We start from the raw sequence: 25001 nt of genomic DNA, 5'->3' as shown, positions 1-25001 counted from the left end.
CGTGGTGAATAGCCGGATGCTTAATATTTCCCCAGGCAAGATGTGCTAAAGCCTTAGATAACCATATGATACTTATAGCGACAAACCTACACTCAGGAAGGAAGGGTTTTGCTCTGTTTGGAAATCTGCAAAGTTGCAATAATTTTCTTTTCCGTGTCTCTGTGCAAAACTGAGTCTCTGTAAAACGATCATAATTTCATATTCTATTCAAAGAAAACGTCGGTTTTTCGGTAAAGGACGTAACAGTCTAGTGTTAAAATCGGAAATGTAAAATAGAATAGTTCCTCTGAATTACTCATAAGCGACACTAGTTCCTTACAGCTTTTGTCAGCTTTTTACTAGCATACAGGGACGTAGTTTGCTATGGAGCAGGGGAAAACAACTGCCCCTCCCATGCATCAGTTTGTCTCTCCCCCCTTAAACCACGGTTTGCTCCCCCGAGCTGAAATTTAGTTTCATCCAAAATCTTGTCAAAACTAAGATAAACCTGCACAATTGAAGCATCAACAGAAATAGATACGTTTTTTAGTACATATTTGCCTTTATAGTGCTAGAAGTTACCTTTACATAGCATTATAAAGTACTTTATAGTACTTTTAAAATCCTAAACAGTACCTTTATGGTGCCAAACGGCTTATTTTTTAGTTCTTACTGCCATTTTCAGTTGATTTGGGAAAATTAGCTCTTTACCTTGACCCCCCCCCCTCAGGATTTTGACGATATTACGCCCCTGCTAGCATAGAGAATGCACACATGAATAGAGGGGCAACTATATTTGACAACTATCAAGTATTGATAATCATTGCTTACGGAACTGAAACAAAATCTTTTATTTCTAACGGAATATTGTTCCATAATTTCACTCCAATGTATTTTACAGAAAAAGCTGCTGTTTTCGTGTGACAAATATCTGAGATAAGAGAAAAATGTGTAGATGACGACATTGGATAAGCATGCTAATATATAGATGAAAAAAACGATAAATGAAAAAGGACAAATTATGTTAGTCATGAGGGTGCTACACTGTTCAAGTATTTATACATGAATACAACAGTTTGGAACTTGCAAATTTGTCTTAGTGTTACTAACTGAGATTTAAGAAACACGTCCTTATTATTAAGTCTATTAAAATAAATTGACTTTACAACTCTATTTCTAAGGTTTGAACTGTCATCAAATTATAACTGAAAGAATTAACCCAAAGGTAACAACTCTAATGAATATAAGTATGGTACTTGTGTATTATTCAGAACACACTCAATAAGTAAAGTTAGGTTCTTTCGTGCAACAAACTACGATGCACGTACATTTTAAATGAAATATTATCTTCTATCACTATGCGTAGGAAACTCAATTGAGTTTTGTCTTTGTAGCTATAAAACCGGAGTTTCTCAGCAAAATTCTTGAGTGTGTTCTGAATTGAATTGAATCAATTGAAGAATCAACAACGTAGTTTGTCTCACGAAAGAGCCTAACTTCACTTGTTGAGTGTGTTCTGAATAATACACAAGTACCATAAGGATAAACAAGAATAAAATAAAGGGTTCGTAAAATTTTTGCGGGAGGAAAATTTTCTACGCAGAATCCCAGCACCTCTAGCAATTTTTATAGACAATGAATTCATATGTTCTTTCCATGACAATGATTCATCCATGATTAAACCTTTTTTATTGCTTTCCTTTTTAATAGCAGAAAAATAGTGTAATTTGTTTTTTTAGTATTAATCAATAAACAGTTACTCCTCGTGTATTCATTAGATCACACAACACACTTTCAATGGTCTTAAATAGGGTTTCAACACTTAAAGCTATGAATAACAAAAACTGTACCTCCTGCGAATGATATAGTCAAACAATCATTCGTCAAATTTCCTATATCCTCGGTATGAATGAGGTAAAGGAGTAGCCCTAAAATCAACCCCTTTGGAATTCCCCAAGTAATTAGGTGCTCTCGTGATCATTTTGGTCCAACTTAAACCACTTGTGACCTATCCGATAGATATGAATCAATCCAACTAACAATCCACGGTGGAATTCTATATTTCTTTAGCTTTCTAACTAAAAGGTTATGTTTTACTGTATCAAATACTTTCGACAGATCAATAAATAAAGCTGAGGTATAAAAACCCTTATGTAGAAAATGGAAAGTCGCATGATCTGTCGAATGCCCTCTCCGGGATCCATATTGGCTAGGTGGTATTATTTTTTTTTTTTGTTCTGCTAATTTGAGAATTTTATTATGCATTATTATTTCGAAAATCTTCGAAATAACCGGTAGAACTGAAATACGGCGGCAATTATTTATCTCTTCATTATTTCCATACTTACACAAAGCCATCATACCGCTTTTCTTTAGATTTTGGAAAAATCCCTTTTTGAAAACACAAATTGATTTAAAAAATCAAAATGAGATATCACCGGTAAAACATGATTCAGAACTCGTTTCGGCATGTGATCAATCCCGGGAGCATCTAATGGTCCTAAAGAATTCAAAATCTTCATCAGATTATTGAGGAAACCGGTTCAAAAACAAAATACTACCATCATTATGAAACTGACAGGAAATTTGACTTTCGTCTTCTATATTAATTAAATAAATAAAAACAAGTTTTTTCTAACTGAAAGTAAGAAGCGACATTAAAACTTAAAACGAACAGAAATTACCCCGTATATGAAAGGGGCTGTTCTCTCCTCAACGCCTCGCTCTTTGCGCTTAAGTTTGACTCTTTCTCTCAACTCTACTTTTTAAAACAGTAAAAACTTTAGCGTAAAGAGCGGGGCGTTGAGGAGGGAACAGCCCCTTTCATATACGGGGTAACTTCTGTTCGTTTTAAGTTTTAATGTCGTTCCTTACTTTCAGTTAAAAAAAAAAAACTTGCCTTTTATTTAATTTCTAAACGTTTTCGAGTTAATGCATGTTTTGATTTCGGCTCTCCGCAGATGAATAATTAAAAAGAAGCTTGCATATTTTTTTTTTTGGCTAAATGGCTTTCTCATAGTTTTGAACGAACGATTTTGAGAAAAAGGAGCGGGAGAGGAGGCCCAGTTACCCTTCAATTTTTGGTTATTAAATAGGCAACAAGAACTCTTAGTTTTTTAAGAACGTTTTCGTTAGAAAAGATACAATTAACTTACGAATTAGCTTACGTAACGAACTTCTATATTCGTTTGTTTTTATTAAGTTTATGAGGGGGTTCTCCCACTCGTCAATACCTCACTCTTTACACTAAAGCTTGAATTTTGTCCTAATTCCTTAAGAATGACGTCTGAATCACAAAGGCCGTAGAATAAATAGTTGAAATTACTAAAAATACTTTAGCGTAAAGAGTGAGGTATTAGGCGGAGGTGAACCCCTTATATGCGTAATATTTTCTGTTCGTTTTAAGTTTTAATGCTGCTTTCTACTTTCATTTGAAAAAACTATTTCATACTTATTTTTTCATTGTTTTTTTAAATAATGCTAGAAAATCCTGCGCCCTCTTCATGGAAATTTCCTTCCTCCATGACAAATTCCTCCATGGAAAGTTTCCCCCACATAATCCCCTCTACTCCACCCCTCCTCCCAACCAAAAAATCCCCCTGAAAACGTATGTATACTTCCCAATAACCATTACTATATGCAAACACTGGTCAAAGTTTGTTACTTACAGGCCCTCCACGGCGACTGCGGGGGTGTAAGTCGTCCCCAAAGACATAGTTATAACGTTTTTCGACTATGTTGAATAAAATGACTATCGCAGAATTTTGATCCGACGACTTTGTGGCAAAAAATGAGTGTGGGAGGGGGCCTAGGTGCCCTCCAATTTTTTTGGTCACTAATAAGGGCACTAGAACTTTTAATTTCCGTTCGAATGAGCCCTCTCGCTAAATTCTAGGACCACTGGGTCGATACGATCACCCCTGGGAAAAAAAACAAATAAACACGCATCCGTGATCTTTCTTCTGGCACAAAATACAAAATTCCGCATTTTTGTAGATAGGAGCTTGAACCTTGTATAGTAGGGTTCTCTGATACACTGAATCTGATGGAGTTATTTTTGTTAAGATTCTATGACTTTTAGGGGGTTTTTCCCCCTATGTTCTAAAATAAGGCAAATTTTCTCAGGCTAGTAACATTTGATGGGTAAGACTAAACTTGATGAAACTTATATATTTAAAATCAGCATTAAAATGCGATTCTTTTGATGTAACTATTGGTATCAAAATTTCGTTTTTTAGGGTTTTGGTCACTATTGAGCCGGATCGCTCCTTACTACAGTTCGTTACCACGAGCTGTTTGATATCATTATCAAGTAATGACGAAATATTTTGACCTAACTCAGTAAAAAAAATTACAAAAACTATCAGTTATAGATTGATCATTTTCTATTCTTTACCCATTCGGGTTAACTATCTCCTTAGGGATCTATTATCTTTATGTTTATTTTGCCTCAAAACTCGATCAATAATTTCTCACGTTGAAGATACATCATTCTTTGCAAGTTCAAAAGCATTTAAAAAATGATTCTTCTTAGCATCTCGTTTTTTCTTATTGACAACATTTCGATAACTAACATAAATATCTCGGTTTTCATTCGACGGGTTTTTCAACATTCTACTATAAAGTTTGTTTCTTAATTTATCATGTTTTGTAATTCTTGTTAACCACGGAGGTTTAAAATTGTTTTTCTTTCTCGATCTATTTTCATGTGGTCCTTCAATCTTACAACACTCGTGCATTGCTTTACGGATCTTATTAGAAAACAAAACATACCTTACTTCAGGGTCATTCTGACTCAAAACATAACTCTATTCTAGTGCTGCTAGCCTGAGGACACAGTCCACTGGTGGCACAAAATAATTGCGGTTCTCCTTCTTTAGGAATAAATTTCTGAATGACCCAAGCCTTGTTTTGAAGACAAACAGTACAAAAAAGTATAACAAATTCTCAATTCTACCTCGTTTCGTATCCTTCTTCTGAAGATCGATACTTCTCTTCATTCTTCTAAGAATGTTATTCCCGACACCCTGGTTCTCATTGTCTCCGTTGCCAGCATCACCATTATCCTCGTCTTGAGTATTCACTACAATGAGGAGCAGATATATTGCTAACAAGGAGAGTGCTAGCAACGCTAAGATGTGCAGCAATTCATTATTTCCTGAGTTGCATCCATCACTTGCAACATCGGAACGTTGCAATAGTATAATTTTACCATTATCATTATAATAGCCGTAAACATCGGCTGACCTGCTACCAGTGACCTCTAATCCTGGCTTTTGTTTTGAAGAACCAAAAACAAACATAATAAACACACAAGCACAGTGTATTTTACTTATACAATGAAAAAAAGCAATATGATTGTAAACCTATCAAATGATATTTTTACGCATCAATGTCACTGTAAAATCACTGACTGTAAAAATCTGGCTGAAAATTCTCCTAGTCCATCAAATCACGTTAGTTTAGGTTAGATAAGCTCAATGCTGAAAGTGACCTAACAGCTTTTTTTTGCTTATTTTCTCCTATATTTAATGAGCCGTCCACATGCCAAACCGATTGGCTCAAATCGTAAAATCCCTTGGACATCATTGTCAAGGCCGTCCAAAGCATGATGTATTATATTTACTGTACAATTTGCCTCTATCCCTATGATCCTTGAGTTCTCCCTATCCTCCTAATATGTTGCTCCGACGGAAAATGTGTACATGCCTATTAAAAGCTCAATATAGTGTGGCTATCAATCACGAGCCAAATCTCAATGGTAAAGTTCTATTCACTGCTAGATATCCGTCCGATCATAGAGGAAGAGGATCATGGAGTTCAGTTAGATTCTAAATAAATCTCTAATTTGCGTGCAACTCTTTCAAATTTCCTGAGGGCTCCGGCAAGGAGTTTTGTGGCTTTTATGAGAGGAAGGGATAAATTGCCCGTCACTACTCCCTCTGTGATCCTTGAAAGTACAGTCAGGGCTTGACAAAAGTGGGGAAAGAGAATGACAGCCTTGATATTGGCTCCATAAGGAATTCAGACTGAGTACAAGTCCTACAAGGTATAAATTCGGGAAACCTGTCATCTCGCTCGATATTTGCCATTTAGGTTATCTATATATATATAAAAATCTTACGTATGAATTTGTGGTTGCTAATTTAGCAATATTAGGCTACCTAATGGTTTTTGGACGAAGGAGAATGATATTTTAAAATCGTTTTGAGGGGACATAAATTTTTGGCTTCCTTTCATTTTGTGGTTGTTATAAACCTGAAATAAAATAATAAAAGATTGAATTAGAAACATTTGTGTCTTGATTCTTAAGTGGTCAACTTATTCACATATGGTATCAAGCTTGTGGCTTGCTCTACATTCTAAATCTGTCTTAAATAACAACATAACAATTAGCATAATTTAAACTTTGCAGAAACCACTCAGTTCTGAGTTAGTCTTATATATTCTAACAACTATTTCAACGGTCCATCTTTGCAAGATCTACCGTTGGGTCATGGGGATAAGACCCCATTTCATAGCTGACAAATAACTAAGTTACATGCAATAACAGAACTATGGCCTTTAAAGAATGTGTTTCTATGTGCTTGCCATGATAGTGTGTACTGTTTACGACTGATAGAAATTTAAATTTATAGAAAATATTTTTCATTAGTAGTTTATTGACAGAAAATGCCAAAAATAAATCGCAGCAATCAAATAGGGTCTTAGCTGTATATGCTGTCCATAGTGTCACTATAACCGTCAATATATCAAGGAAGTCTTTCATTAATCTATAAGCCAATCTTTTCTTTTGTAGTTGTTCTCTAGTATTAATTTTTTTTCTATTATATTTATTTTTTTATTTTTGCCGTCATATTTATTCTGGTTTCCAAAAATGTATTTATTTATTCTCGGGCTCATTTTATCTATTTTTTTTTATTATTTAGTGCTCTTGTTTATTATCGCGTGCACGCCGCAGAGGCAGACCCAGAAACATCATGCACCAAACGTGCCAGATAGATCTGCGAAACCTAAGCACCTAAATCCAGCCTCAGTGGGAGGACATACTGGCAGCAGCCAATTTGCGGAAAATTGGTGGCTCAATCTTAATGCTTTGGATCCCCCGCTGGAAAATTCTCCTGAGGTATAAGTAACGGCTATATGTTTAAATTTAAAAGTGTTTGAAAAATTAAATCCGGAGAACTCCCCCCGCGGATGATTTCCTCCCCCCTTGAGAATTCACCTTGTTGAAAATCCCATGGTGAAAACTGCTACTCCATGGAAAATCCTCCTGCGGAAAATATCATCTGGGAAATCCCCCCCACAATTACCCACTGGAAAATTTTCACCACTATAACGATCATGTTTTCAACTTTAAAAGTATTTGAAAAGTTAGGCTAGGATTATTAAATTATCCGTCGAGCGCTGTCAGATAATTCGAGGGATAATTAATATCAAGAAATTGTAAATAGTGTGAAACAAAGGAACTGTCAAGTATTCGTGTTCTGGGTCTCTACTTTCAGTGAGTGCAAAAGGCATTAAGAAGGCTTTGGGAGGAGGGATGCATTTTACACCTAAAATCTTCAAAAGATTGTACTCGACATGTAGAAGACTCAACAACATTTATTAATTCAGAAGATAGATAATAGAAGCCTATAAGAGAACACATTCCTACATACCTATCCCAGCTAAAATCAGACACACCCTGGGGAAAAAAAATCAAGTGTGCTTAGGGTCAAAGCATAAAAAGTTATGCTAAGTCATGGTTGCAGACAAAGCTGCAACTTATTGAAGAGCGAACCACAGCCCACAAAAATCGAAGTTCAAAATCGTGTTTTAAAAGTAACTGTCTGGTGAGGAAGAATCGCCATTTGCAGCTTATTCAGGAATGGTAACTATTATTTCTGAACTGGTAAATAGTGCTTTTTTCAAAACACCCAAAGGTCAGTATAAGATATTGATATTTTTATCGATATTGATATTTACTTTGTTAATAAACACAATTTTAACTCTTTACATTTTACATCTACTAAACTGATGGAAAAACATACGTTTTTGGTGTGCAGTAGTAAATTTTAACTATTTTCTAAATGTACCAAAAAATAGCATAATAAATAACTAACAAAAAAGATCATTCTCCTTCACATTATCCCCTCCAAAATAAATATATACCTCCCAATAACCCTACTCCCTAACTACCACTAATCCAGCCACTCCTCCCTACCACCCCCAGCCAACCAGACTCCTCCCTACCAACCATCCATCCACTCCTTCCTACCACCCCCAGCTAACCAGATCACCCTACCACCTCCAAACTCCTCACAAATAAATATAATTTCAATCATTCTTCATTAGATATATCTTTTTATTTTCTCTTAAACTCTAGAAAATGCTCAGCCACCCTGATGCTCACTGGTAGAGAATTCCAGACTGCAGTTCCAAGAAACTGTAATCGAAATCCTGATCTTGTGCTACTTTTAAGCTCAATCACCAATTTATCACTATTCCTCGCATGATACCGATGAACATCACTGTTAGCACGGTAATTGTCACGAAAAACACTTGGGAATAACTTATGCACGCACAGGAAAACGAAAACTGCTGCTTGATAACCCCACAGTTGGCCCACATTGGACGAATTTTAAGACTTAAAACAAGCACTTGTGTCATTCACATCTAGAAGATACTTGCCTATGATCCTCATGGCCTTGTTCCGAAGAATCTGAACTATTTTGAAAATAATGTAAAAATGGCTGCTCCAAATCAGACAGCTATTTGAAATATATGGGTAAACAGCTGAGTAATAAATCATTAGTAGAATCTGCTTTGGTAATAAATGCTTCAATATACGAAGAATTCCAACTCCTCGGGCAATTTTTGAAGAAATAACATCACTGTGATGCTTCCATGAAAGGTTTAAATCAATGAAAAATCCTAAGTATCGCACTATATGAACTTGTTAAATAGGCTTTCCAGATAAAATAACTAGATACTTAGCATCAACTGGCATACCTACTCTGCAGCAAGTCATTAGAAATGACTTTTTCGCGTTTACACTCAGCAAGCTAAGGTTCATAAAAACCTCCAACGCATCACTTGCTTTCAGCACAACCTCTTCGATCGATTTAACACATACTGTCGAAGCTGTATCATCAGCAAAGGTTGTTACACAGACGTCTTGAAGATAAAAACGCACCGTAACTACGTACACAGGATAAAGTAAGGGACCTAAAACGGAACCTTGTGGCACTCCACATTTTAGTTGATAAGAAGATGAAATCATAGCATTAAGTACTACACGCAGAGATCTTCCAAGGAGATAACTTTCAAACCACTGTAAAGAAGTGCCGCGAATTCCCAGGAACTTGAGTCGTTCCAGTATCAAACGCTTCCCTTATATCAATGAAAATTGACGTTGGTAAGTGCCCTTTACCCAACGCACCACTAACACATTCCACCAAATGTTGCAAGGCATAAGTTGTGAAGTGTCCCTTTCGGAATCAAATTGAGTTTCACTTAATAATTCATTAACCTGGAGAAAATAATATAGGCGTTTATGGACAACTTTTCTAATATTTTTGAGAAAAGTTCAAAAAATTTTTGGGTTCCGAAGACAGACAGACTGTGAAGCAATAATTTTGTTCGTTTTAAGTTTCAACTTTGCTCCGCTCTTTACTTCCCTTAGAAAAAATATGTTTTTATTTTAAATTAATTCAATTAAAGAACGTCCAAGATGTTGTATCATTTTCATATGTGTTAGAGTATTTAAGGGTATGCTCCGGGTGAATTCAATACATACTGAGGCAAATTGGCTTCTAAAAAGTGCTTTTATTGTCCTAGAAAAAAAATCCAGTTTTGCCATTTATTAGTACTAAAAATCTTCAGCATTACCCTTATGAACTTACAAAGTGGAGAGTATATCACGCGCTTTGACAGAAAAATTTCTAAAAGTTTAGAAAGGAGACTTCACTGGATTGGCTTCCGACTAGATCAATTAAAATAAACTTAAATAAGGGCATATTCCATCCGGTTGTTTGAAACATTTCTCCCTCCTTTTTGAAGACATTTGAGCCAGCATCAGATATTCTATGATGCATCACTAGTCTTGGGAATTAATAATTACCAGTTTTAAGAGTGGTAGGGTAATGGAAGGGACAAGAACTATCCCGAGACAATATTTCTTCACAAAATAGTGAACAGCTACCAGCTGCTTATCATCATCACTCGTGGGGATATTACATAATTATAATGTTTTATTCTGGTGCTATGCACACTATTGTTATTGAGGGAAGGGATTTATCTGTGTTTCCTCTTTAAAAATGTTCAGGAAATATGCATATTTAGGTTTACCCCTTTTATATTTCACCTTAGCAACTAAATTGTCTGCCTGTTCTTGCTTGGTTTGCTTTTGACTATTTAATTGATATTACATTTTTTTTTTTGGCCTGATTTCAGACGGAAACCAGGCTAATAATATTTTATTGATTAAGATTTATTGTTCAACGTTGCAGCAGATGTTGGAGTGACGAAGTTAATATGGTGCATAAGGGAAACTAACAAATTATATTTATTATATTAATAGCTTTCGGCCCATGAAATTAAGTGGCTAACAAAACAGAAGATATGTTACACATGGATTGTGGTATGGGAAACAATAGTCGGGAGGACTAGCTAATAAACTTGATTATTTATTGCACTTGATAAAAGAAACGCATTAGCTTGAATGCTATTATCCATAAAAAACGAAAAAGTTGATGTCCCGTAACTGTGTGCTTACTATAAACGGTTTCTCACGGTCTTGTGGATTAATAATTGATCCTTGTCGGATGAGTAAACTACATTGTTATCAAATAGAACATATTGAATCTTGAAATGGCAACAAAGGTGGGGTATTTATTTAATCTTAGAATCCAGTAAAATGGGGAGGGGATGCTTTTTTCGGTTCCAGTTTTGATTCTCGGCAACCCTACAAATATGGATTGGAATGACCAACTTCAGCCTTGATTAGTAGCAGTTTCAAACTCGAACAGAAAATTTGAAACTGTCCATCAAGTGATCAAAGGTGGCCTAAACAGACTTCATTTTCAGACACAAAAAAAATCAACAAAATCAACATCAATTAAATAACGGCCACTGAAAATTGTTGGTCGCACATTTTGTAGCCTAAGGGTCATTGGCTACAACCATTTTAACCTGTGAACCAATCACCTTACAGAAATGGAATGCGGCTGACAAATAGGAGAAGCTCTTCTGTGCATTCAACATGACTCTAGAGCCCTAGCAGCGAATTGGAGGGGACAAATGGGAACATTACTGGCTCTATTTGCGCTAAGCAGGACGGTGTTGTCACTCGTTTCCCCTGTAGGTCTTGCGTCATGATATGCCCATCTTCTTGCAATCAATAAAGGGACTTAAGCCCATAATTGAACAAAATTTGTCGAAATCCTTTGATCTTTGAACCAAGGTCGTATCCAGGATTTTGTTTTCGGGGGGTGGGATATATTTCAGGGGAGGGTACGAAAGAAGGTAATTATGTATTATAACCACTCAACTCAAGTTCTTCATCTGAGAAAAACCGTTTTTTTTTACTGCAATCGGAGATAATTAGCTTTGTCTCAGTGAGATAAACTACAGTGTTGGCATATTTTAATTAACTATTTGTTACTTACACATTATATGGCACGTACTCGAGAATTTGGGTCGCGAAGACGAGAGACAATAACCCATTTTCATGGTCTTTATACCAGACAATTAGCTTCGGCTCGGTGGAAAATTACATTTTAGCTATATTTTAATTAAATACAAAGTTGGTATTTTGGTAAGGTTAGGTTCTTACTACAATGTGTTCTATGCAGCCCCCCCCCCGACATTAGTACTTTGTTATAACTTTCATAATTTTGTTACTAAAGTATTGTAGTTTCATCATATTTTGTTTTATTTCATTAGCATTAATTAAACTTCACTTCTCGAAACTTCACTTTTGTGAAATCCTTTGATCTTTGAATCAAGGTCGTATCCAGGATTTTGTTTTCGGGGGGTGGGATATTTTTCAGGGGAGGGTACGAAAGAAGGTAATTATGTATTACTAGCTGTTTGGGTGGCGCTTCGCACCACCCCAACACCTAGTTGGTGGGGACGCTTCGCGCCCCCCAAGCCCCCCCCCGCGCGCGTAAGTCGTTACGCGCCATATTAGTTACGCGCCATTGTAGTTGTGTCCTTGTGTCCCACCTGTTAGATAGATATATATATATATATATATATATATATATTTTTAACTACGTAAAACTTGCGAATATACAACATTCTTGGCTGTCCCATTGTCAGTGCATATAAATAGATTGTCAGGTTTACCGACTCTTGAACATGCAACTTATAATTGTCCATGGGAACAACAATCTGTATTCAGATCTATGCCTCATTATTCTAATGATTGCCCTTGAGCTTTGTTGATGGTGATTGCTAATCGAACATTCCCTGTGTCCTCGTCGTCCCGGTCTGTAATTTCTCTTTGAGTGTCCTGGTCGTCATTTATATTCCCTGTGTCCCGGTCGTCATTTGTGCCCCGGTGCTTTGTTGATGGTGATTGCTAATCGAACATTCCTTGTGTCCCGGTCGCTTTCTCTTTGAGTGTCCCGGTCGTCATTTGTGTCCCGATGTCCCGGTCTGTAATTTCGTCAGTCGACAAACATGACGTCAGTCGACACACAAACATGACGTCACTCGACACACACACACACACACAGACAACTTATTTATATATATATAGATAACCACTCAACTCAAGTTCTTCATCTGAGAAAAATCGGTTTTTCTACTGCAATCGAAGATAATTAGCTTTGTCTCAGTGAGATAAACTACGGTGTTGGCATATTTTAATTAACTATTTGGTACTTACACATTATATGGCACACACTCGAGAATTTGGGTCGCGAAGATGAGAGGCAATAACCCATTTTCATGGTCTTTATACCAGACAATTAGCTTCGGCTCGGTGGAAAACTACATTTTAGCTATATTTTAATTAAATATAAAGTTGGTATTTTGGTAAGGTTAGGTTCTTACTACAATGCGTTCTATGCAGCCCCCCCCCCGACCTTAATACTTTGTTATAACTTTCATAATTTTGTTACTAAGGTATTGTAGTTTCATCATATTTTGTTTTATTTCATTAGCATTAATCAAAATTCACTTCTCGAGTGTGTACCATACAATACGTAAATACCAAATATTTAATATACAGAGTTGGTATTCTGGTTAGATTAGGCCAGGTTTTCAATATAATGCGTTCTGGGCGGCCTGATTTCCATAATTCTCTGTTGTAGTTTTGTTACTAAAGTCTTATATTTTCATCGACACATTTCATTAGCATTAACCTAACTTCACTTATAAAGTTGGGTGGCTATAATACATAAGTATAAAAAAAAAAATAATAAACACAAGTAGTGAAGCCATAAAAAATTCCATGAGGGTCCTATCCCTTCCAATCCTAGTCACGGCACTGTTTTTAAGCTTATTTGGCCGAGTTTCTTCAAGACGCAGGTACTTGCTATGATATGAGGAACGGGTTTTCTTTGAGAATTCTTTCTCACGCAATCTCACATGGCTTGTTAAATTTATTGAGAATGAGGTAATTTCACGTGACTTGTTTTGCTAGAGGTCACGGGCCACCAGTCAAGTGGGGAGCTTCCGGTTGTAACTGAGAATGATATATTGTGCACACGTGGATTTTAAGTGATACTTATGCGAATGGTTTCTTCAAGACATTTATCAAGACATTTTCAAGACGTTTCAAAATATTTCAAGACGTTTCAAAACATTTCAACACGTTTCTAAACATTGTTTTCTTCAAGACATTTCAGGGTATTTGAAGACGTTTTTTATGATATTTTTCTTCAAGACATTTTTCAATCCATTTCAAGACATTAAATAAAAACAAACAAGTTTTTTTAACTGAGAGTAAGGAGTGACATTAAAACTTAAAACGAACAGAAATTCCTCCGTATATGAAAGGGGCTGTTCCCTCCTCAGCGCCCCCCTCTTTACGCTAAAGTTTGACTCTTTCTCTCAACTCTATTTTTGAAAACATTAAAAAACTTTAGCGTAAAAAGTGGGGCGTCTAGGAGTTGGGCTACGTACATCTCCGCACATGAATAATTAAAACGAGATTTGCATATTAATTTATTTTTTGGCTAAATGGCTTTCTCATAGTTTTGATCGGACGATTTTGAGAAATAACGAGTGGGGTAGGAGGCCTAGTAACCCTCCAATTTTAGGGTTACTTAAAAAGGCAACTAGAACTTTTAATTTTTTACGAACGTTTTTATATGTAAGAATATACGTAACTTACGAATTAACTTTCGCAACAGACTTCTATATTCGTATGGTTTTACTACGTATATGAGGGGGCTCTCCCCCTCGTAAATACCTCGCTCTTTACAGTAAAGCTTAAATTTTGTCCCAATCTCTTAAGAATGACCCCTGAATCACATAGGCCCTAGAATAAATAGTTGAAATTACTAGAAATACTTTAGCGTAAAGAACAAGGTATTAGGAGGAGGTGAACCCCTCATATGCATAAAAATTTCTGTTCGTTTTAAGTTTTAAGGCTGCTCCTTACTTTCAGTCGAAAAAACTTTTTCATATTTACATTTTTTTTTAAATGCTAGAAAATCCTGCGCTCCTTCATGGAAATTCTCTTCCCCCACGACCAATTCCTCCATGAGAAATTGCCCCCACATATTATCCCTCCCCTCAAACTCTCCGCCCAACCAAAAAAATCCCCCCTGAAAACGTCTGTACACTTTCCAATAACCATTACTATATGTAAACACTGGTCAAAGTTTGTAACTTGCAGCCCTTTCCACGGGGACCGTGAGGGAGCAAATCGTCCCCAAAGACATAGTTATTAGGTTTTCGACCATGCTGAATAAAATGGCTATCTCAGAATTTCGATCCGGTGACTTTGGGAAAAATGAGCGTGTGTGGGAGGGGGCCTAGGTACCCTCCAATTTTTCGGTCATTTAAAAAGGGCACTAGAACTTTTAATCTCCGTTGGAACGAGCCCTCTCGCTACATTCTAGGACCACTGGGTTGACATGATAATTCCTGGGAAAAAAATAAAAAAAATAAACACGCCATCCGTGATCTGTCTTGTGGCAAAAAAAATGTAAAATTCCACATTTTTATAGATAGGAGCTTGAAACTTCTACTGTAGGGCTCTCTGATATGCTGAATCTGATGGTATAACTTTCGTTAAGATTCTATCACTTTTAAGGGATGTTTCCCCCTAATTTCAAAAATAAGGCAAATTTTCTCAGGTTCATAACCTTTGATGGGTAAAACTAAACTTGATGAAACTTATATATTTAAAATCAACATTAAAATGACATTCTTTTGATGTAACTGTTGGTATCAAAGTTCCATTTTTCTAAAGTTTCGGTTACTATTGAGCACAGTTTGTTGCCACGAACAGTTTGATTTGAAGACGGTTTTTGAGACATTTTTCATTAAGACGTTTGCAAAACGTTTCAAGACATTTGAAGACATTTCTTAAAACATTTTTCTTCAAGATTTGTTTCAAGACATTTTTTGTTTTGAGATATTTTCTTCAAGATATTTTCTTCGAGATACTTTTTTTCAAATTTTTTCCTCATGGAACCTTTGTAATCCGTCATCAATGATTTTTCCCACTGTAGGAATCGAAGGTAAGACTAGAGATTTCCCCAACGGAATGGTGCCTTAGACACCTGAACCAAAAATCATTTCTAATATTATGTTTTTGGAAAGAAATTCTGCGCAATGGTTTGTCCTCAAGCGAAAGCTAGCATCCAACAATGTTATTGATTATCGATCTATTGCGAAAACCTGTTTGTTAACTAATAATTTCAGGGGTATTATAAGAGCGGCAAAATTGTGGATATTAATATTGTTCTTAGCATATTTTTAGTAAAGGATGCTTTTACTCTATTGAAAGTTGAACCCGCGAACATTGTATAAATGAAACCGAGAGTACCCTAATGGTTAGAATATGGTACAGCTTCTTATACGGTCAATAGTAGTGTTGTAAAATTACCGCAAAATAAAAACTCGGTAAGTAAAATTGGTAAATGTAGGGTAAAATTGGTAAAACAGGGTAAAATCGGTGAAGTAATGGACTCCCAGGGAAATATAGGGTAAATTTCGTGGTTTAGAGCTGGCCTATAGCTACAAGACCAGTTGTGCATTTTTTTTCAGTATCACTTACAGCTTCTATTAAAATTTTTTAATGATTCCGATTTTCCTGGGATTAAAAAAGGTAATGCCCCTTCATCAATATAATTCACTATCTAGTTTATCCCTTTGTTAGTCTTGTTCCTAGGATAAAACCTCAGCAATTGGACAGTTCCTGATTTCGGACATCCATTTTGTTAAAAAAAAAAATAAGAAAAAACAACAAATTTAACATTATTTGGAAGTGAAATCTTATTAGTAATTTTTTTCTACATTTAAACCTAGGAAATGCTACTATAACAGCCTTGCATATTTAGATAGCCGTTTTCAGCCACAATCCTCCTATAATATGCATGCTATTTTTCATTTATTTATAAAAGTACCGAATACAAGTAAAAATGAAATTTGTAACATTTTGATGACTTTGATTAACTAAGCACTGGATCATAATAGTGGAACATTCAGTCACTTTCACAGTCATTAAGACTATACTAACAGGATTTGCTTACAAATCTAGCTCCTATCCTTCAGTCTTACATTCTGATTCAGGTAACCATGCCTGGTCTAAATCCCCCCCCCACGAAACGAAAGTCTTAGATAAGGTTCTGAGGATTATATATCAATTTCTACCTCCATCCTCCCACCATCTATTTCTTAGAGCTGATTCTTTATTTATCTGAATATTCTTTCAAAACAACTGCTGAAACGCAAAGGCTGTTAAACAAGAAGAAGAATTTCTTTTAGACACTTGTAGTCAGTCATTCGGTAGCAATTGGTTGAAAAGAATGCTAAATCTTAGAAGAGGGCACTGTAACTTTCGATTTTTAATTGACTTTTAATTAATCCGATTTTTAAGTAATTTTAATTGACCCCATCCGAAGCTTTTTTGACCACCCCTTCCACGTGAAGTGCCTCACGTGGAAGGGAAATTTCAATTTCCCTTCAAATGAAATTCTAGAATTATCCAAGGGGGAAACGGGAGGGAGGATTTTCCGTGGGGTAGGGGTAATATTCAATGGGGGGGGGGTATTTTAAGGGGGGCTAACGCCGCTCCCTGGGGAAAAGACGGATTGAATGCAAGATTTCTCTAATATGTGAAATCTAAAATAAAAATGAGGATATTAATTCTACTATGACTCTCCGCATTGTTGAAAATCCAGATCATGTAGTTTGTTTGTTTGTTTGTTTTTTTTTGTTTTTTTTTTTTGATGAGGCAATTTTAATATTTAAAGCAAATAGTTTTCCACATTCTTTTAGAAGGACAACTGAAATAAAAAAAAACATAAATAGAGACCTTGTTTTAAATATAAATACTGAAGATATTCCTATAGAACCAATTTACAATAACTTAAAATTGAAGGATTCAAGAGAGGGCTCTCCTTCAGAGTGGACTCACTAGATTGGAGATCAAAAGTTGTAGCTCATTTTGTAAGAGTTAAAAGAGATCCGAGGGCTTGTAACCCCCCTCCACGCCCTGTTTTCCTCAAGCCCATTTGATAAGAATTTTGAGATAGCTATTTTTTCGAAATTAGTTCAGAGACCATATAACGAAAACTCCAGGTTCGACACAATCCCTAAGGGCCAGGGAGGCAGGCGTTGTAAATTATGCCCTGGGAGCATATATGATCGTTATGAAAGGGATACTCGTATAAGCTTAAGAGAGTCATTCTATGACTCTCTATAGACTTCTATAGAGTATTAAAAATTCTATTTAAGTTTTTAAGAGTCAAAAGAGATCGGAGGGTGACTAGCCCCCCCCCACCTCATTTTCCCCAAATGTATTCCATAAAAATTTTTAGATAGCCATTTTGTCAAAAATAGTTCAAAGATCATATAACAAAAACTCCGGTGTTGAAACAACCCCCAGTGCCCGGGGGCAGGCGTTGTAAGTTATGCCCTGGGAGCATGTTTGGTTCTTATGGAAGGGCTCTCAAAATTTGTATCGGATGCATTTGGGAGGAAAGGGGCGTTGAGGGCTAGTTGCCCTCCGATCTCTTTTGACTCTTAAAAACTGAACTAGAATTTTCGATTTCCAATAAACCGAGCCCTCTCTGAAGTTGAGTATTCCTTCCTTAACAACCATATATACTCCCAGGGCATAACTTTCAACGCCTGCCCCAGGGTCCTGAGGGATTGAGTTGACCCCGGAGTTTTTCTTACCTGACCTATACCCTATTTTTAACAAAATGGCTATCTCAAAAGTTTTAACGGATTGGTCTGGGGAAAAAAGGCGTGGGGGGGCTAGCTGACCTTGGATCTCTTTTGACTCTTAAAAAGTGAACTAGAACATTTAATTTCTAATCAAATGACCCTCTCTGAAGTTTATACGAGCATCCTCTCCTTAACAACCAAATAAAAGCTAAAAGTAAGTTAAAAGTAAAACTTCGCAGCAAAAATAGAAGTAAGAGTCTAAACATCGTACAGCAACTATGACATACCTTCATTTTTAAACACAAGAGGTTACAGCCAGTGATGCCAATTGGGATGAGTTTAGATTTGTTTCCTTTTCCCCTGATTTCAAACAATACCTTTTTTGGTATTAACATTACAAAAAGCGAAGAAAAATTGCCCCTACTAGCTTCTTGAAAAATATATTTTGCCCCCCCCCCCGGTATTTTCAAGAATTAGCACCATTGGCTGCACCCCATGATTAGACTTTAGCATGTAAAAAAAAAATTACAAGAAGTGCGGGAATCACCAACAGCCTCCCCCAAAACTATGACTTCTGTATGTGGATAAAACTATTTCTCAGCGGATATTTGAAACCAGAGTACAAAATGCTCATAGCAACTCTCATATCCGCAAGAAATGAGTGAAAAAAGTAACAACAGCAGACTCAATGCTTTAATCTTGTTTTATTAAACGAATACTAATAAAACTACTAAAACTCACCGCAGCACCAAACCGCTTAAGGCCAACACAACTACGCACGCTCCTCCTCCGTCCTAATCTATTCAAAGCCTCCCTCTTTATACCCTCCCATGAAGTTCCTATTTCCCTCAAATCTTTGTTTATATCCTCCCACCCTAACTGCGGAGAACCTGCTTCCTGTTTAACCCTAGACGGTTGGCCGAAAAGGACAATCTTCGACAAGCTGTTATCCTTCATCTGCAGAACGTTCCCTAGCCATTTCAACCTTTCTCTCATTATAGCCCTAAAAAACGGGATTGAATCACATTTTTCGCAAAGCCTTCTGTTTGAAATACTGTAAGTCAGCTGGGTATTCAGAACAATCCGTAGGCAATTTCTCTGGAAAACATATAGCAAATCTTCATCCGTTTTTGGGAGTGCTCATGCTTCAGAACCATATTTGACCACCGTCAGTAGCTTCCACTATTCTAATCTTGGTTCGCAGACTTATCTTCCTATTCTTCCAAACTTTTTTCAACTATTTGCAGGGTATAAGAGTTCTGTATTTTCGACAATATTTATTGTATCTGCCGCGTTCTTATAGAAATCAGAAGATTATCAGAAAGTCTTGTGCCACTGATATTATTTTTGTTTATAAAAAAACTCTATGCTAGATTAGGTGCTGAGGCCTGTCAACGCTTGGGCCCTTACCACCCTTTTATTAGACTGTATTAATTGTATTGTTTGTGTTATTTTGTTTTTCTTTCCTTAATGTTTTTACTCCGCTTAATTTGTCAAAACAAGCGGGTAACAAATAAATTATTAATTATTATTATAATCCTGGTTCGCAGATTTACCTTCCTATTCTTCCAAACTCTTTTTAACTGTGAAAAATTACCCTGGTCCTTGGCTTTTCTACTTTCGACACCTTCACTGCTCCCAACGCCCTTACCAAAAATACTACCAAGGTAAGTGAAGCTATCCACTTGATCAATCTTTTCGTTACCAAAAATCCCCTTTTCATCTTCACTTATCCCTAGCCTTAGAGACTTAGTCTTCTTAACATTAATTTTTAAACCTATTCTAGCATCCAGAACTCGCAAAACCTTTAAAAGTTCATTCATTTTGCTCACACTTTTATAAAGGATGCTTAAATCATCAGTATAATCTAAGTCCAGGAAAATTTTATTTCTCAATTTGATTCCATGTTCTCCCATTGCCTTTATTGTTCTCCTTACGACCAGTCCATTAAAATGACCCACATAAAGGGGGATAGGACACAGCCCTGCTTAACTTCTAATTTAATACGAAACCAGCTGCTATCCTTATTTCCTACCTTAACCGCAGCAGGGTTATTCTCGTACATAGCACTAATCTTTTTAGTGTATTTGTCTGGTATACCATACAAGGATAATACCTTCACTAAACCTCTTCTATAAACAGAATCAAACGCTTGCTCATAATCTATAAAACTGAGGACTAAGGTTTTTGATAACTCGGGTACTTCTCAATTATTAACCTAAGAGTGAAAATTTGGTTGACACATCCCCTACCCTTCCTAAAACCGAACAAAAATTAAGCGAAAAACTGTTTATTTACCTGCACAGCAGAACTTAGAACAATAAATCTGGCTCCCAAAAGAAATCTTAATCGTTAATTTTGTCCCAATCGATGGCCCTGTTGATAAATGAGCTTGCCAAGCTAAGCACTAGTCTATGAAAAGTACCAATATTCATCAGTTTTACCTTCTTAGGTTCGCCCATCGAAGTTGTCAATGCGTGCCAAAATTTGAATTCAAGCTGATAAAATAGCTCGGTCTTCACTCAGTGACTTCTAAGGAAGGATAAGGTCTTTTTACCAAAGGATATTCTTAAAGTAACTTCATACTTGTCTCCAAAATAGATACAGATATGGATATCTCTATTTAAAGTGATATATCCGTACAAAGAGATAAAGGCATCTCCATTTTGTATCTCAATGAATTTTTGTATGTATATCTTATATATTTAAATATATTAATAACCTATCTAATGATATATAATATATCTTTTGTTTTAAAATATGAATTGACTAGAGGATCTTTTTGAAATATCCTAGCTTAGATATTTAATGGTTGTCAGCTATACGCCCATTCAAAGAATAAACACATTCTATTCCGACAATAAAAAAAATTATAGGACCAGTTGGTTGATATTAGTGCTGTCCTAAAAATATTAGAGAAAAGACTCATAATTACTTGTCCTTTCTTTTTTTTGTGTTTTCATGAATGTTTCCTCTTAAAAGAAAGATTATTTAGAACATTTTATCTTTATAAATTGAAGAGAATAAAAATATTGTGTACTAAATATGAATTAATCGTTTTAAAAAATTGATGGTTCAAAACCGTGGCAACACCGCCTGCAAACATTTATCACCACCATCACGAAGAGTTTCAAGACAGATTAGGCCCTTATGAACATCTATATTATATCATTTTTTGTCTGTAGAAATTAAGATTACAATCTTAAACTGAAGAAAAGTTTAAGACGGAAGCAAATTAGAAAAATAGCTAAAACAAAACACAGCTGGTCATTGATAAGTAGAACACCGAAAAAATACACACTGGGGAAATGGAAACCAGCCGATAAGGGTCCAGATTTCATTCGTAAATTGTGGCAATATTAATCACGGAGAATTTAAACTAATGCGTTCAAATGTCCCATTTTTCTCTGTCTGTATCTGTATCCGCATTTATAAATTCTTCACAGCACCCTGGGCTTCAATGTTCAAGTTATATTGCAGATTTCTTTTAGATGTTTATTTAGATGTATTTTTGAAAGCTTAAGGAGTTTTGAAATATACTTATTTCTGAACTTTTAAACAAAGTAATTCTTTCATCACATTTACCCGCATTAAATTAGTAATTACGCACAGGAACAGCTGATGATCTGAGGTTTTTTTCTTGATGGATAATTGCAGTCAGTTCAACCCTTCAACCCAGTCTAATTTGTATACTAGTTTTTCTACAGATCAAGACGATTCTTCTTTACGAAACACAAAGAGTTGTTAATTCTATTTAGAAAAAATATTTATTTAGAATTGACAAAACCCAGGAAGCAATGATCTGGTATTTTAAAGTTGACTTTTTTCAAAAGAAAAGACGTGGCGAACTTTCTGAATATAACCTAAAACTTCTCCCCGTTATCATTTTGAATTCCATTTTCCACATCAGACAGTAGCTATTTTCAGAAAAATATACATAGTTCCCCCCTTAAATTCATGGAGCTAAGGATTTTTGCCCAGGAAGCAAAGATTTGGTATTTTAAAGTTGACTCTTTTCAAAAATAAAAACGTGGCGAACTTTCTGAATATAACCTAAAACCCGTTATCATTTTGAATTCCATTTTCTGCATCAGACAGTAGTTATTTTCAGAAAAATATACATAGTTCCCCCCTTAAAACCATGGAGCTAAGGATTTTTGCTTAAGACGGGATTCACCTTAATTAAAGTTACATTAAATCATATAAATTAAGACAACTAAATTACTTACATTCAAGACATTTAAGATGGATAATTTAGATAAGATTTAAGGGCAATTAAAGGTCAGTTTTTCATACGGGTATGATTGCCGCAACCCATAAAGATCACTGGAAGTCGCCAAAAGGAATCCCATGCCGTATTAAAAAGACGTGAAAGGGGATGCTCGTGACATGGGTAAGATAGAATGATGAGGGGTGGAGAACACTTGTTTTTTCCTTTTAAAATACCATAATATTCTTTTTGTTAGCAAAAAACAATTGTTGAAAAATCGAAATAACGCTCTACCTTCAAAATCAGATCCAAAAAAATCGCATAATCGTTATGTTTAATCAGATGGTAAGACGCTTTAAAAATAAGCCAAGCAATAATCCATAAGTGGACTAGCTAATATTTCATATTAAAAACGCCGCGAAAAGACACTCCTAAATTTTATTACTATCATACCCACCCACCCCTTTTTTCCATATGTTCAACCCTAAGGGCATATATTATTTTTTGATCAAGTTTAGCAAATACTTGCCAGCAGTAAGATGTATTCCATTACATAAGGTCCAATTTTTATATTAATGTTTACAGTCAGATACTTTTGATTATTTTTGTTTTGCATGCAAAACATGTGTTACCACAGTGATATAGTTACAGAAATTTAGCCAAGAAGTATTTGAAAGGCATTATATATGCAAATAAAACGAATGTATGTCTGTCTTATATGCATTACTATAGTGTTCATCTGAAAGCCAAGAAACTCTAAAAAAGTTTTTGAGTACACTCTTGCGAAAGTTTAAAATATAAACATTTTTTTTCCGCAAAGGCCTTCTTAATGTTTCGATTTAATTTCGCGAAAAAAGAACCGGACGGTTAATTTATTAATCCACTACTGCTATCTATAATGAGTGCAAATACCCTCAGCTTCAAAATTAAAGACTTAATTACCAGGCGAAGCGATGACATACAATTCCATCGATACCGTCAAAAATGAAAAAGAAGTCGTCAATTACCCAACGGAATTCTTGAATTCCTGGATTCGCCAGGTATTCCACCGCATGTTCAATATTGAAAGTTGGTACAAGTTGGCACAATAACTTTATAATGGTACAAGGATATCGGTAAAAAAAAAAATTAAATACCATCGAAGCCACAATCTTTAATGGCAACTTCAAGGGCTAAGATGTACTGTTGTAATGTATTCCAATGTTCCCAACAGATATACCATTTGAATTTAAACATTTATAGTTCCCAGAGCGACTCGCTTTTGCAATGACCATAAACAAAGCATAAGGACAGTCACTACAAGCGTCTGGAATAGATTTGGTAAGCATGTGTTTCTCATATGGACAACTGTGTGAGGTCACTTCACGAGTAGGAAATCATCCAATTTATTCGTATACACACTAGAGGGAAAAACAAAAATGTGGTGTATCCTAAAGCACCCGTATCCTAAAGCAACCGAATAAATAGTATTAGCATAGTAAAAGCTCAATGTATTTTAATTTTTGTGTCCTTGATTGATCTTGGCTTAGAGATCGTGGCAACTTGCGATGGGTAAACTAGTTTGATAAAACTACCAAGCGGTATTAGATCAGATTCGTGATAAATCGTTGGTCCCCTTGTCTCATAGAAACCATCAAACCAAAATTATGTTTATGTTTGGAAGGCCTAAATACATTTTATGTAATCTGAGAGACGGATCGAAAGGCCGCATCCAATACATATTTTCATTTAGTAAGAGGTTCCTCATTTATTTTTTGTCATGATTGCCCACGCTTTCACTTTTAGGGTTAAAGATATCTATTTTTTGGAGGGAGTTCAAAATTATGAAGCTTTTATGGCGGTGCCACATCTTCACATGTGTTTCCACACCACCGTGAAAATATTTAAATGAAACTAACTAGCTAAATTGGAAGATACTTTTCGTTCGTCAAAATTTTAACATTGTAAGTATGTTGATTCTCAAAGGCAACTACACCTTCAAAGGAAAGTTACACCTTCCTCCTGAAAACCTCCATTTTATAAAATTTTCTTTTGGCTGATTCAAAATTATGAAGCTTTAGGGGCGGTATCAAATCGTCATCGGTGTAGCCACGTTGAACCCTAAAAACAAATAAACAAACTAATTAGATACATGTGACAACGCTCTTCGTTCGCAAAAATACAAACACTAACAATATGTTGGTCCCAAAGAAAACTACAGCTTCAAAAGAACGCAACATTACCTCAAGCCGTTTGGTGCTATGTTTTTAGTTTATGTTATGCTGATTTTATAGCATAAAATTTGGTGTTCGCTACTACCAAAAACGGCATAACTATATACGGCGACCTTTTCCATTAAAAATTGAATTTCCAATTTTTTTCTAATTTCTAATAATGTATAGTTATGTATTTTCAACTTAACCAATTCAAAAAATCAGATATTATTTTCATTATCTTAAGTACTTTAAAATGAACATATATGATTTTTTTT

The 25001-nt window shown here is 35.6% G+C and overlaps 1 long non-coding RNA gene across 2 annotated transcripts in view; it reads left to right on the top strand.

Annotated features, from left to right (window-relative positions):
• Positions 1–21022, top strand: part of LOC136031338 (uncharacterized) — a 67004-nt gene extending 45982 nt beyond the window's left edge. For both annotated transcript variants that reach the window (XR_010618495.1, XR_010618494.1), the window contains exon 4: positions 20774–21022. This is a non-coding gene — a long non-coding RNA (uncharacterized LOC136031338). The remainder of the gene's footprint in view (positions 1–20773) is intronic.
• The last annotated feature ends 3979 nt before the right edge of the window (positions 21023–25001 follow it).

Source organism: Artemia franciscana, chromosome 9 (assembly GCF_032884065.1).
Source record: "Artemia franciscana chromosome 9, ASM3288406v1, whole genome shotgun sequence".
NCBI classification, from domain to species: Eukaryota; Metazoa; Arthropoda; class Branchiopoda; order Anostraca; family Artemiidae; genus Artemia; species Artemia franciscana.
Note: the sequence above shows the minus strand (reverse complement) of the source record. Positions and strands in the feature narration are given on the sequence as shown.